Below are 10,089 nucleotides of genomic sequence, written 5' to 3' on the forward strand. Positions count from 1 at the left end.
GGTGGCTGTATACTACTGGGGGCAGGCTACCAGGGGAATGGAGTTAGATTTCAGCCCGGCTCCCCCTCGGCTGGCAGAGCCAGCTAGAATTTTAACAATTAGCTTGTACATGCCAGAGAGAGACAGTCGAAACCCACCCCTGCGTATCATCCATAGTCTTGTCTGGGGCCGGCGTCCCTTCCGTTATTTTAAACATTCTAAGGAAAAAAAATAATCCCAAACAACGCCTTTAAAGCAAGCAACACATGATGAAAAAACACTGCAGTAAAAAGTGATTTTATTTAGCTTTTTTGGTGCAGATTGTGGGTCAAACCCAGAAATGGCTTTAGCTATGGGTTTAAAGAACTTCCTTAATAGGAAACAACACCAAAGAATTGCAATAAATATTTATTTAGTGCAGAAAACCTTACAAAGCGCGTAACTCCAGCACCATGAAGCCGTGTTTTCTTATATGAGATTTTTAAAAACGCAGAAGGATTGCTGACAATGTGTGGCTGCTTCATCAAGCTGGGAAACTCATTTGCATGAATCAGCCTTTGGCAAAAATATATGACAGGAATTCATAGAAAAGGGCAGAGCATCTGAGACGATTGTATCTTGTTAATGTGGTAATTAATTGATTTACATAATTAAAACTCTCCTGTCATGTCTGATATCTCTAGCAACAATCTAGCTTACATGCCGCATCGCAAATACTGTTTCAGCAGCAGTCCAACATTAGCTGGAAAGCTTTCAGCTTTTTGTCTAAGCAAAGGTCACGTAAAAACAATAAATAAAGTGTTGATCCCTATATTAAAAAAAGACACATACACACATGTCTGTAAAGTTATAGGTTGCTATACCTGTTGTGCAGCGTACGTGTAACACCCGTGTTGGCGTCATCCTCTGTCTGTGGCATGTGGCTGAGGAGGCAATGATTGTATATTTACGCCTTCCTCTACTGCAGTGTGAACACAGGTTTAAGCTGACTATGTTGTTTGGATTGATAAGATCCCCACCATCACTTTCCTGCAGCATTAAATCTAGTTCATTGTTAGTTAACCCACAAGGCAAGTTTTAGACAAGGTTGGGCCCTGGGGAAAACTAAAAGTGGGGCCCCAAAATAAAACTATTTTATGAGCAGTCACAGTCAGTAGGAGCCTCCTGTAGCCCTGCACAATAATAACACTTTGTAGATACAAGCAGTAGTATGGTAAGACAATCTGTAATATGGGACTGTAGGAAAATGTTATAGATAGATGATATATTTATAGATGCATAAATATAAAGTAGATTATATATGTTGAAGAGAGATGGATGATCGGCTGATTAATGTATAGATAATAAATAGGAGATAGACAAATTATAAGAGATAGATTGATATATAGATAGGAGATGATAAGCATCTTCACCCGGGAATTCAACCAAGTGGTATTACAAGAGCAATATATCCTCTGCCCACAAAAGTCCATATGCAAGGGGGCCCCTTTAGGACAGGGGGCCCTGTGCAAATGCCCTGTTTGCCGCCCCCTAACGCCGGCCCTGTTAACCCATTGATATTGACGGCTTATACTACTCAACTGCTTCCTATGTTGTCCATATCTTTGAGTCCTGGCCACACTTCTTAGGGTGTTGGCTATAGATTCTTCTTAGTTAGCTCCATTCTTTTATTGTGACCTTGATTACTGTCTTTCAGGTTTTCTGACTTTTTAGGTTGCATTGTTCCCTGGCTCTGCCATAGGCTGAAATCGGGGGGCCCCATTAAGGGCAAAGTGGTGGGGGCCCCAGGGCGGGGGCCTCAGGAGTCCCCCCTATAACCCGGAATTTATTAGTTGAGCATTGATCATTTTCTTCTGTTATTATTATCCTTCCATTAACCAAGTTGTTTTCTTAATTCTATACAATATTTTCAAACAATACAACAAATACAAAAGTGCATGTCCAGTCATATAATGTTTATATTCCCACTTGCAGGTGGGCACTCAATGTTTTTACTAATCATCATAATATTTGTATACATGTTTTAAAGGATATGCTCAGCTAAATGGTTTAGTACAGTTTTCTGTAAGGATAATCAAAGTGACATAACTAAAGTAGAGAAGAAAAATTGCAATCATCACCTTAAGGACACTTTATTTAATCATTTTTCCATGCTCCACTTCCAACAGACATAACTTTTTATGACATTTTGGCATATGAGGGCTTGTTTTTTGCAGTAAGAGTTGTATTTTCCTATAGGTTAACTCTTAGGGAAAAATCGTGCGAATGTTTTAATTTGTTCTATTTGGGGAGCAAAATTGTAAATAGTTATTTAATTCAATTAATAATTGTTTATGCAGTTCACTGTACAGTATGGAAACATAATAAAATTATTCTGCAGTTAAGTAAGATTAAGGTGATGCCAAACATGTATTGGCAAACTTGTATTTTACTACTAAAAACCCTTTTTGAGGAAAACTTATTTGCTAGACATTTTTTATTGTTTATTGCAGGATAAGATAATTATTTGATTGGTACTATTTTGGGGTACATTACATTTGGGATGGGATTACATCAGGCAGCAGGAGGGGGAAGTGCTGAGGGAGCATGGGGGAGGGTGAGATAGGCTTACATCCTGTGAATCTACAGCACGGGAGGCACTGGTAATGTCCGCTAGAGCCCCTACGGGTCATTAGCATACTTTTAAAAGTTGAGTTTAGAAGGAAGGAAGCCATGAATAACAAATATAAGAAGATTACCACAGTCACAGTGTCTGGATCTATGATCTGGAATGAAAAATTAAAAGGGTTGTCCGAGGCTAGACAAAAATCTCATGGTGGAATCAGTCGCCATGACAGCCTTGGGTCTTCCGAAGACCCCAGGCTGTCTCATTTTAACCCATTCATTACAATGTGGGATTAGCTGGCTGAAAGCTGGCTGTTAGCAGGCTATTTACAATATACTTCAGTACTGTAGTGTTGCAGTATATTGTATAATTGATCAGACTGCTTAGGGTTAAAGTACCCTAAGGAGTCTAGAAATATAGTGAAAACATTTTTGGGAATAAAATCTAAATAAAAAACCCTAAAAGTTCAAATCACCCCTCTAGAACTGATATAAAAATAAATAAATAAAAATCAGAAACATGATCAGACTGAGGAGTCTAGAAATACGGTTAAAAAATGTTTACATCCTAAAAGTTCAACTCCCCCCCCCCCCTATTCCCTGGAACTGATTAAAAAAATAAATAAATAATAAAACCCAAAAACATGTTAGGCATTGCCGCTTCCGAAAAATTCTGCTCTATCAATACATAAAAATGGTAATTCCCGGTGGTGAAGCTAGTAATGGTAAATAACGCCCAAATGTTCAAAACACCACTCCTTTGTTATTTTGAAACACAAAAACCAAATAAAACCAAATAAAACCTATATAAATGTAGTATCCATGTAATCGCACCAACCCAAAGAATAAAGTGGAGGTGTCATTTGGAGCAATAAGCAAATTGTGCATAATTGTTTTTTTTTGTCGGTTTCACTGAATTTGGAATTTTTTTTCCACTTCCCATTACATGGCATGGAATATAAAATACAGCCACTAGGAAGTACTATTGGTTATGCAGAAAACAAGCCCTTATAAAGTTCTATGCATAAAAATAAATAAAGAAGTTATGGATTTTTTATAAAAACCAAAAAATGTCCTTATGGCACAGTCTCACATGGTACTCTCACCACATCAGTAGTAGATTGAAAATTAAAGGATTCCCCAGTAATTTCTCCTGTTTCTCTGTATGCTTCCCCTGTTGGGTTCCGCTGTTGGATTTTTTTGAATACAGGGAGTAAAAAACGGAAATGAAAAATCAAAAAAAGGATTGGTGGGAAAGTGGTTAATAATCAATTTGTCTCTGATAGTTTAGGTCTACCTATACTGATAATTACAGGCCTCTCCAATCTATTTAAGAAGGAGAACTTGCACAATTAGTGGATGACTAAATTCTTTTTCTCCCCCAACTTATAGAGTGAAAGGACCTCCTTTGGGGGGAAATGTCTGGGACAGACCTGTATTTGGTCCGATTACACCCACTTGTTCTGCTTAACTCTTTCGTCGGTGTCACTTGACCTCCAGGTCTATAGAGCCGACGGCACTGTTAACTCCTGTACTCACTGCATAATGATACTTTAGTGCCATACAGTGAAGAAAGTGGAAGGCAGAAGCAGTAATTCTGCCTTCTCTCCAGGATACAAGACAAAAAAACGGGCAAACAAGGAACTGGCAATGATAAGCCGGTCCTATTGGCGCTAAAACCAAGCACTGTAGAAAACCACTAAGGACTTTCTACAGTGCTTGGTTTTAGCGCCAATAGGACTGGCTTATCATTGCCAGTTACTTGTTTGCCCGTTTTTCTTGTCTTGTATTATTTCCGGGACCCCGTGATTTTGGGGTTTTCAGACATTTTTTTGGGGCTACCGGCAGCAGATCCAAGCTCACGGTTTTAAATATTGGTAACCAGCGACATTTTTTGTGGACCATTGGAAATCTCATCCAGTTCCTAATTGGAATGTTTCGCTTTTATTCAAGAAACAAAAGGTGAGCAGCCCCGCTGTGGGACTTTGATCTAAATTTTGGACTTTGGTGTGAGGTGGTTTTTTTCCTTGTTCTCTCCAGGATCTCTGGTTGCCTCTGAAATTAGTGAGGTCGAAAGACGTTGCTGTAGGCTCAGGACCTGCACCATCTGACGTCAAAAGACAGTGGGTGGTCAGGATAGAGTTAAAGGGGTCATCTGGGTTTTAAAAATTACTAAGGGCCGGGCTGGGGTGGGCTATTTAAAAATAATAGACATGTACTTACCTTGTCTGGCGCCGCCGATGTCCCGCGCCGCGGCCCGTCTTCTCTGTGTGCCGGAAGCTCCCATCCGACACCATCTCCCAGCGCTTACAATACTGAGAGATAGGGACGGATGGAAGGAGCCGGCCACATTGCGGACCTGTACGCGGCTTCTGTGCCCCTGTAAACAAACAAAGTTTACTATTATCATCTGCACAAAAAAAATGTACTTACACTTACTTAACTTGTGGCTTTTTGGCCATAAATAAGCAGATTATCCCTAACTGTATCACTATTATTATTGTAAAACCCCTTTTTTATAAATGTACTTTAAAAACTGAGAAATCTATTAATGGAAAATCTTAGATTTTACATATAAAGTGAGCAATACCAGTAGGCACCAATGATTGAGGCTGTTTGTGATTTCCCGGCTATGATATTGTGCGGTTAGTCTCCTGAGGTCCTTAAAACACTACTTTGATAAGCATGTCATAAAGAATAAGAGAAAGTGTAGCAATATATGTTACATCCCATCATCAATTCTAGCAATATAACGCCACTAGCCAGGTTCTTCATCTCTTACCGGGACAGGTGTGCAATAAAGTAGAAATGATGAAGCTGGATCTAAGTTACGGAAACTTTTGCCGTATTTTCCCGCATTATGATTTAATGAACGCTTTATCACTTTCTAAGTCGCTGTTCTAAGTAAATCTGCAGTTTTCTGGCAGAGTAAATCTTGTTCTTTTTTTAAATGCTGCGCTGAGAAGATTATGAATTATGTATACATATTACACTTTGTTATTTGATTTTCACGCAAAGCGGCAGAACTGCCAGTTGTTTTTATTGGCTGCCAAGCGTTATGTCTGAAACTCCAGTGTTATTGTCTAGAGAAAAGCAAGAGGGACTGATAGCCGTCTGGAATTGGTGTGCGAGATATAAAAGCTAAAAAAAAAAAGATTACAAACTTGTATATGATTCTTCCTAATTTTTGTTAAAGTTAATGAGCTGCGAAAATATGCAAATAAATCTTATATTCACATTTTATCTTTACTGCCGAGTTTTCAGAAGCGGAAACTATGGCAATGTTTTTTGTTTTTCTGCGTTGTGGTTTACCCACTGCTCAATAAAATAGGGTATGATTATGTATAGAAGACATAACAGAGTACACAGTGTGGCCATATAGCAAACAAGAAAAAAAGAAGGATTCAGGTTTTTAGGTTTTATGCTAACAAAGCTACTTTATTTAACCCATTAGGCACCCTATTGAAGCGTGCCTTAAAAATGCCAGGGAGCCACATTGCATTTGCACAGGCGTAACTTTAATTCATAGAAGCGGAATACACTTTTGATAAATTTTTGGATGTCGAACTGCGGCAACGTTTCTGGCGCAGGTTTCCCAGAATTTCTCAGAATAGTTACATGTAGTTTATGTTCTTCAACAAACTTATATCTTGCTAAAATTTGTAATTGTTTGACTATTATAGGAAATTTACCATCAAAAACCCATCATGATAAACTTGGGACACTTACTCATAGATCCAGGCACCGTGACTGCGGTAATCTTCTTATATTTGTTATACATGGCCTTCATTCTTCTAAAATCAGCTTTTAGAAATATGCTAATAATCCCTCTGGGGGTGTTACCATAACCCTTCTGTACTGTAGCTTCACAGACTATTACACTGTCTCCCCTCCCCTTGCTCCCTCAGCTCTCCCCCTTCTCTCTGCCTGATTTAATCTCACTGCAGTAGAATAAGTTTGAGCACACGGTGGAACCCCCCCCCCCCCCCCAGCTTTCTGGCTCATTAACATAATTGTAAAAGTTGATTAAGAAGGAAAAATGTCATGGATAACAAATATGAGAAGATTATCACAGTCACAGTGTCTGTATCTACGAGTAAGTGTCCCTGGTTTATCCATGCTTAAATTTGATTGTAAATTTCCATATAATTGAAAACCTGGGTAAAAACCACCTTAAATAAGTGTCTATGAGGATGACTACGTAAGTATAATTGCACAGCACATTTTTTCCTGCATGACTTTGTAATTTATCATATAAGGCTTTAGAGATGTGAGCTATAACACTGCTCGGAGCTTTAATAGTAGCCATACTGACAGGTCGTAAATACTAGGGTAGCAACGCACAGCAGATACTTTTTGCTCAAGAACTTAGTGAGCCTGTCTCCATTAAGACATGAGCTGCAGTAAGTAAAGAATATGGAAGGAAGGGGATATCACACTCATCACATATTCTACAATATTGGGTGTATTATCCCTGTACTGTGACATCACCGTGTTTATAATCCTATTACTGTGACATCACTGTATGCATTATTCTTGTACTGTTATATCTCTACGTGTATTATCCCTGTACTGTGACATCACTATGTGTATTATGCGTGTACTGTGATATCCCTGTGTGTATTATCCCTGTACTGTGACATCACCATGTGAATTATCCTATTATTGTGACATCACTGTGTGTATTATCCTATTATTGTGACATCACTGTGTGCATTATTCTTGTACTGTTTTATCACTGCGTGTATTATCCCTGTACTGTGACATCACTATGTGTATTATGCCTGCACTGTGATATCCTTGTGTGTAATATCCAGTACCATGATATCCCTGTGTTATCCCTGTACTGTGACATCTCTGTGTATATTACTGTATCTTTTTACTCTGAGATCACTGTGTGGATTTTACATTTACTGTGGCATCCATATTTAGGAAGGTAAAAAACAAGATATACTCACCCCTCTGGGGCGCATCCTGTCACCTCAGCATTGATATCGCATGGACAGCGCGTACCTGCTACAGCATGTAGGTGCACTAAGGTCGCTGAGCCTCTTCATACAAAGAGAACGGTGATGATGGGATGCTACACTGTTATTTTTACGCTCCCATGGGTCCATATAAAGAAAAGCTTTAATGTAGCTCAGGCTGGCCAAATAGTGCTTCTATATGTTATCAGTAGATCTATTTTTTAATTCATTTTTCATGTTTAACATACTTTTTAAGAACTTTTGTAGAAGTTTTTACTATATGCAGAATTTTAAACAATGCCAATATCCTTCAGTATTACTCTGGCCACTTATCGTCTGAGACCCCTTGTTCTTTTAGGATATTTCTATGTGACACTCACCTCATTGCCAGTGTAAGACGAATTACAATGACAGGTGTGATTTAAGCAGAGCCTGATTATAAGGGGGGCACCCACCAGTGAGCAGGAGGAGGGGGCCCCCATCACCATCCTACCTGCCCTGACACCTGATTTATGATCAGCAATATCGATGTCCCTGTTCAATCCTCACTCCTGTCCCCAGATGTGCGTGTACGGGTGCATCCACAAGTACAGTTTTTCAGATGCAGTTTTTGAAGCCAAAAGCAGATGTGGATGGTAATGGATTCAGACAAATAATTGAAAGGTTCTGCTCCTCCTCCTACTTTTGCTCCACTCCTGGTTTGAGCATCAAAAATTTCATCTGAAAAACTGAACGTGTGGTCGCACCCTCAAGGTTTTTAATGGATGAGTAGGCCTTGCAGGTCTATAAGGTTCTGCAGCAGCCAAGGGGTATGTATTATGAGGTTCTATGGCAGCTGAGGTATGTAAGAAGAGGTTTAGCTGCAGCTGAGGTGTGCATGAAGAGCATCAGTGGCAGCTGAGGTGTGCATGAAGAACATCAATGGCAGCTGAGGTGTGTATGAAGAGGTTCTGCAGCAGCTGAGGTGTTTATTATAATGTTCTATAGCAGATGATGGATGTATGAAGAGGTTATGCTGCAGCTGAGGTGTGTATTATGAGGTTCTGTAGCAGCTGAGGTGTGTATTATGAGGTTCTGCAGCAGCTGAGGTTTATATTATGAGGTTCTGTAGCAGCTGAGGCGTGTATACAGAAGTTCTGAGAAAGTTGAGGTATCTATAAAAAGGTTCTGCGGCAGCTGAGGTGGTTATGAAGAAGTTCTATGGCAGCCTTCTCTGAAAAAAATCTGTAGAATTGTTATTTTTATAATTATTTATTAATGAATCATTTATTTATGAATTTATTATTTATTTATTAACTATTTTCTTTATTTGTAAAGTGCTACAGAATTTGATGGCGCTATATAAATAAAGATTATTATTATTTTTTTTAAATGAATTAAATGGGAGCTCACACCAGTTTTTTCACCTGTAGCGCTAATCCTTATATATAATTAACATAGGGACCATCATGCACTATAGGTCCCAGTTTTACTCTCCCACCTGCACAATAACCTCTACCTAGCATGCCTAGCATACTCCCCCATATACCCCGATTAACGCCACAGATAGTCTATTTAATAAGTAAATTCATATATAACTTTAGTAAGTATCCATGAAATGTCTAATACTGATAAATTCTGGTTTAATATTTTCGGTTTAGGGTAAAGAGGCTTAATGCATTTGTGAATTTGCCTGGTGTTTATAGGTTTTCCTTCTATTTATTTGAGTATCTTCCAGTTGCTCCAATTTTGTCTCAAAACATCCTGACAGGTTAATTGTCTTCCTGTGAAACATGGCTTTCTTTTGAGTATTTATCTATATAAGTACAACTGGGCTCTGAAGACAAATATTCTTCCATCTCTGGGTTCCATTAGACGCTGTCATTCCAATATCCGTCTTGTTGCTTGTGAATCCTTGCATATTGGCGGCTCTTCTAACATCCAGCTTGATTGTAACGCCTGGACTTATCCCTAAGCCAAGATGTAAGGCCAAACACATTACAAAGCACCTGTCCCTCAGTTATGTTCGAACACATGAATTGTGGCAAATAATGTTGTGATGTCAAAGATAATCCAAATGGCATAGAATCTGACATTGTGTGGATGCTTTATTAAAGTATTTTCTAAATTATGTAACTTGTCTAATTAGAAAAATTATGCTCCTCATAACTACATAGTAGGTAAGATGGTCAGTGTTGCAGACTTATAAAGAGCTCGTTATCATTATCAAAGATGTTACGCCTCTTTAACACAGGAAAAAATGCGTTTTGTAGCCAGTTTATATTGATAACCCATCCAGCACCCCCACTAATCAGCTGAATCAACATGAAATACTACTGCAACTGTTTCATCCTTCCCTCCCACCTCCAGCACTTCCCCCTCCCAATACCTAATGTAATCTCACAGAAGCAGAGGTTTCAGCACACAGTGGGAGGGGAAAGTGCCCCTTGCATACTCTAAAAACCTGTGAAGCTACAGCATGGAAGGGGTTTGATAACGCCCCCAGAGCCCTTCTGGCTCATTAGCATAATCTTTAAAGTTGATTTTAGAAGGAAGGAGT

The sequence above is a fragment of the Engystomops pustulosus genome, chromosome 4 (assembly GCF_040894005.1).
Source record: "Engystomops pustulosus chromosome 4, aEngPut4.maternal, whole genome shotgun sequence".
NCBI classification, from domain to species: domain Eukaryota; kingdom Metazoa; phylum Chordata; class Amphibia; order Anura; family Leptodactylidae; genus Engystomops; species Engystomops pustulosus.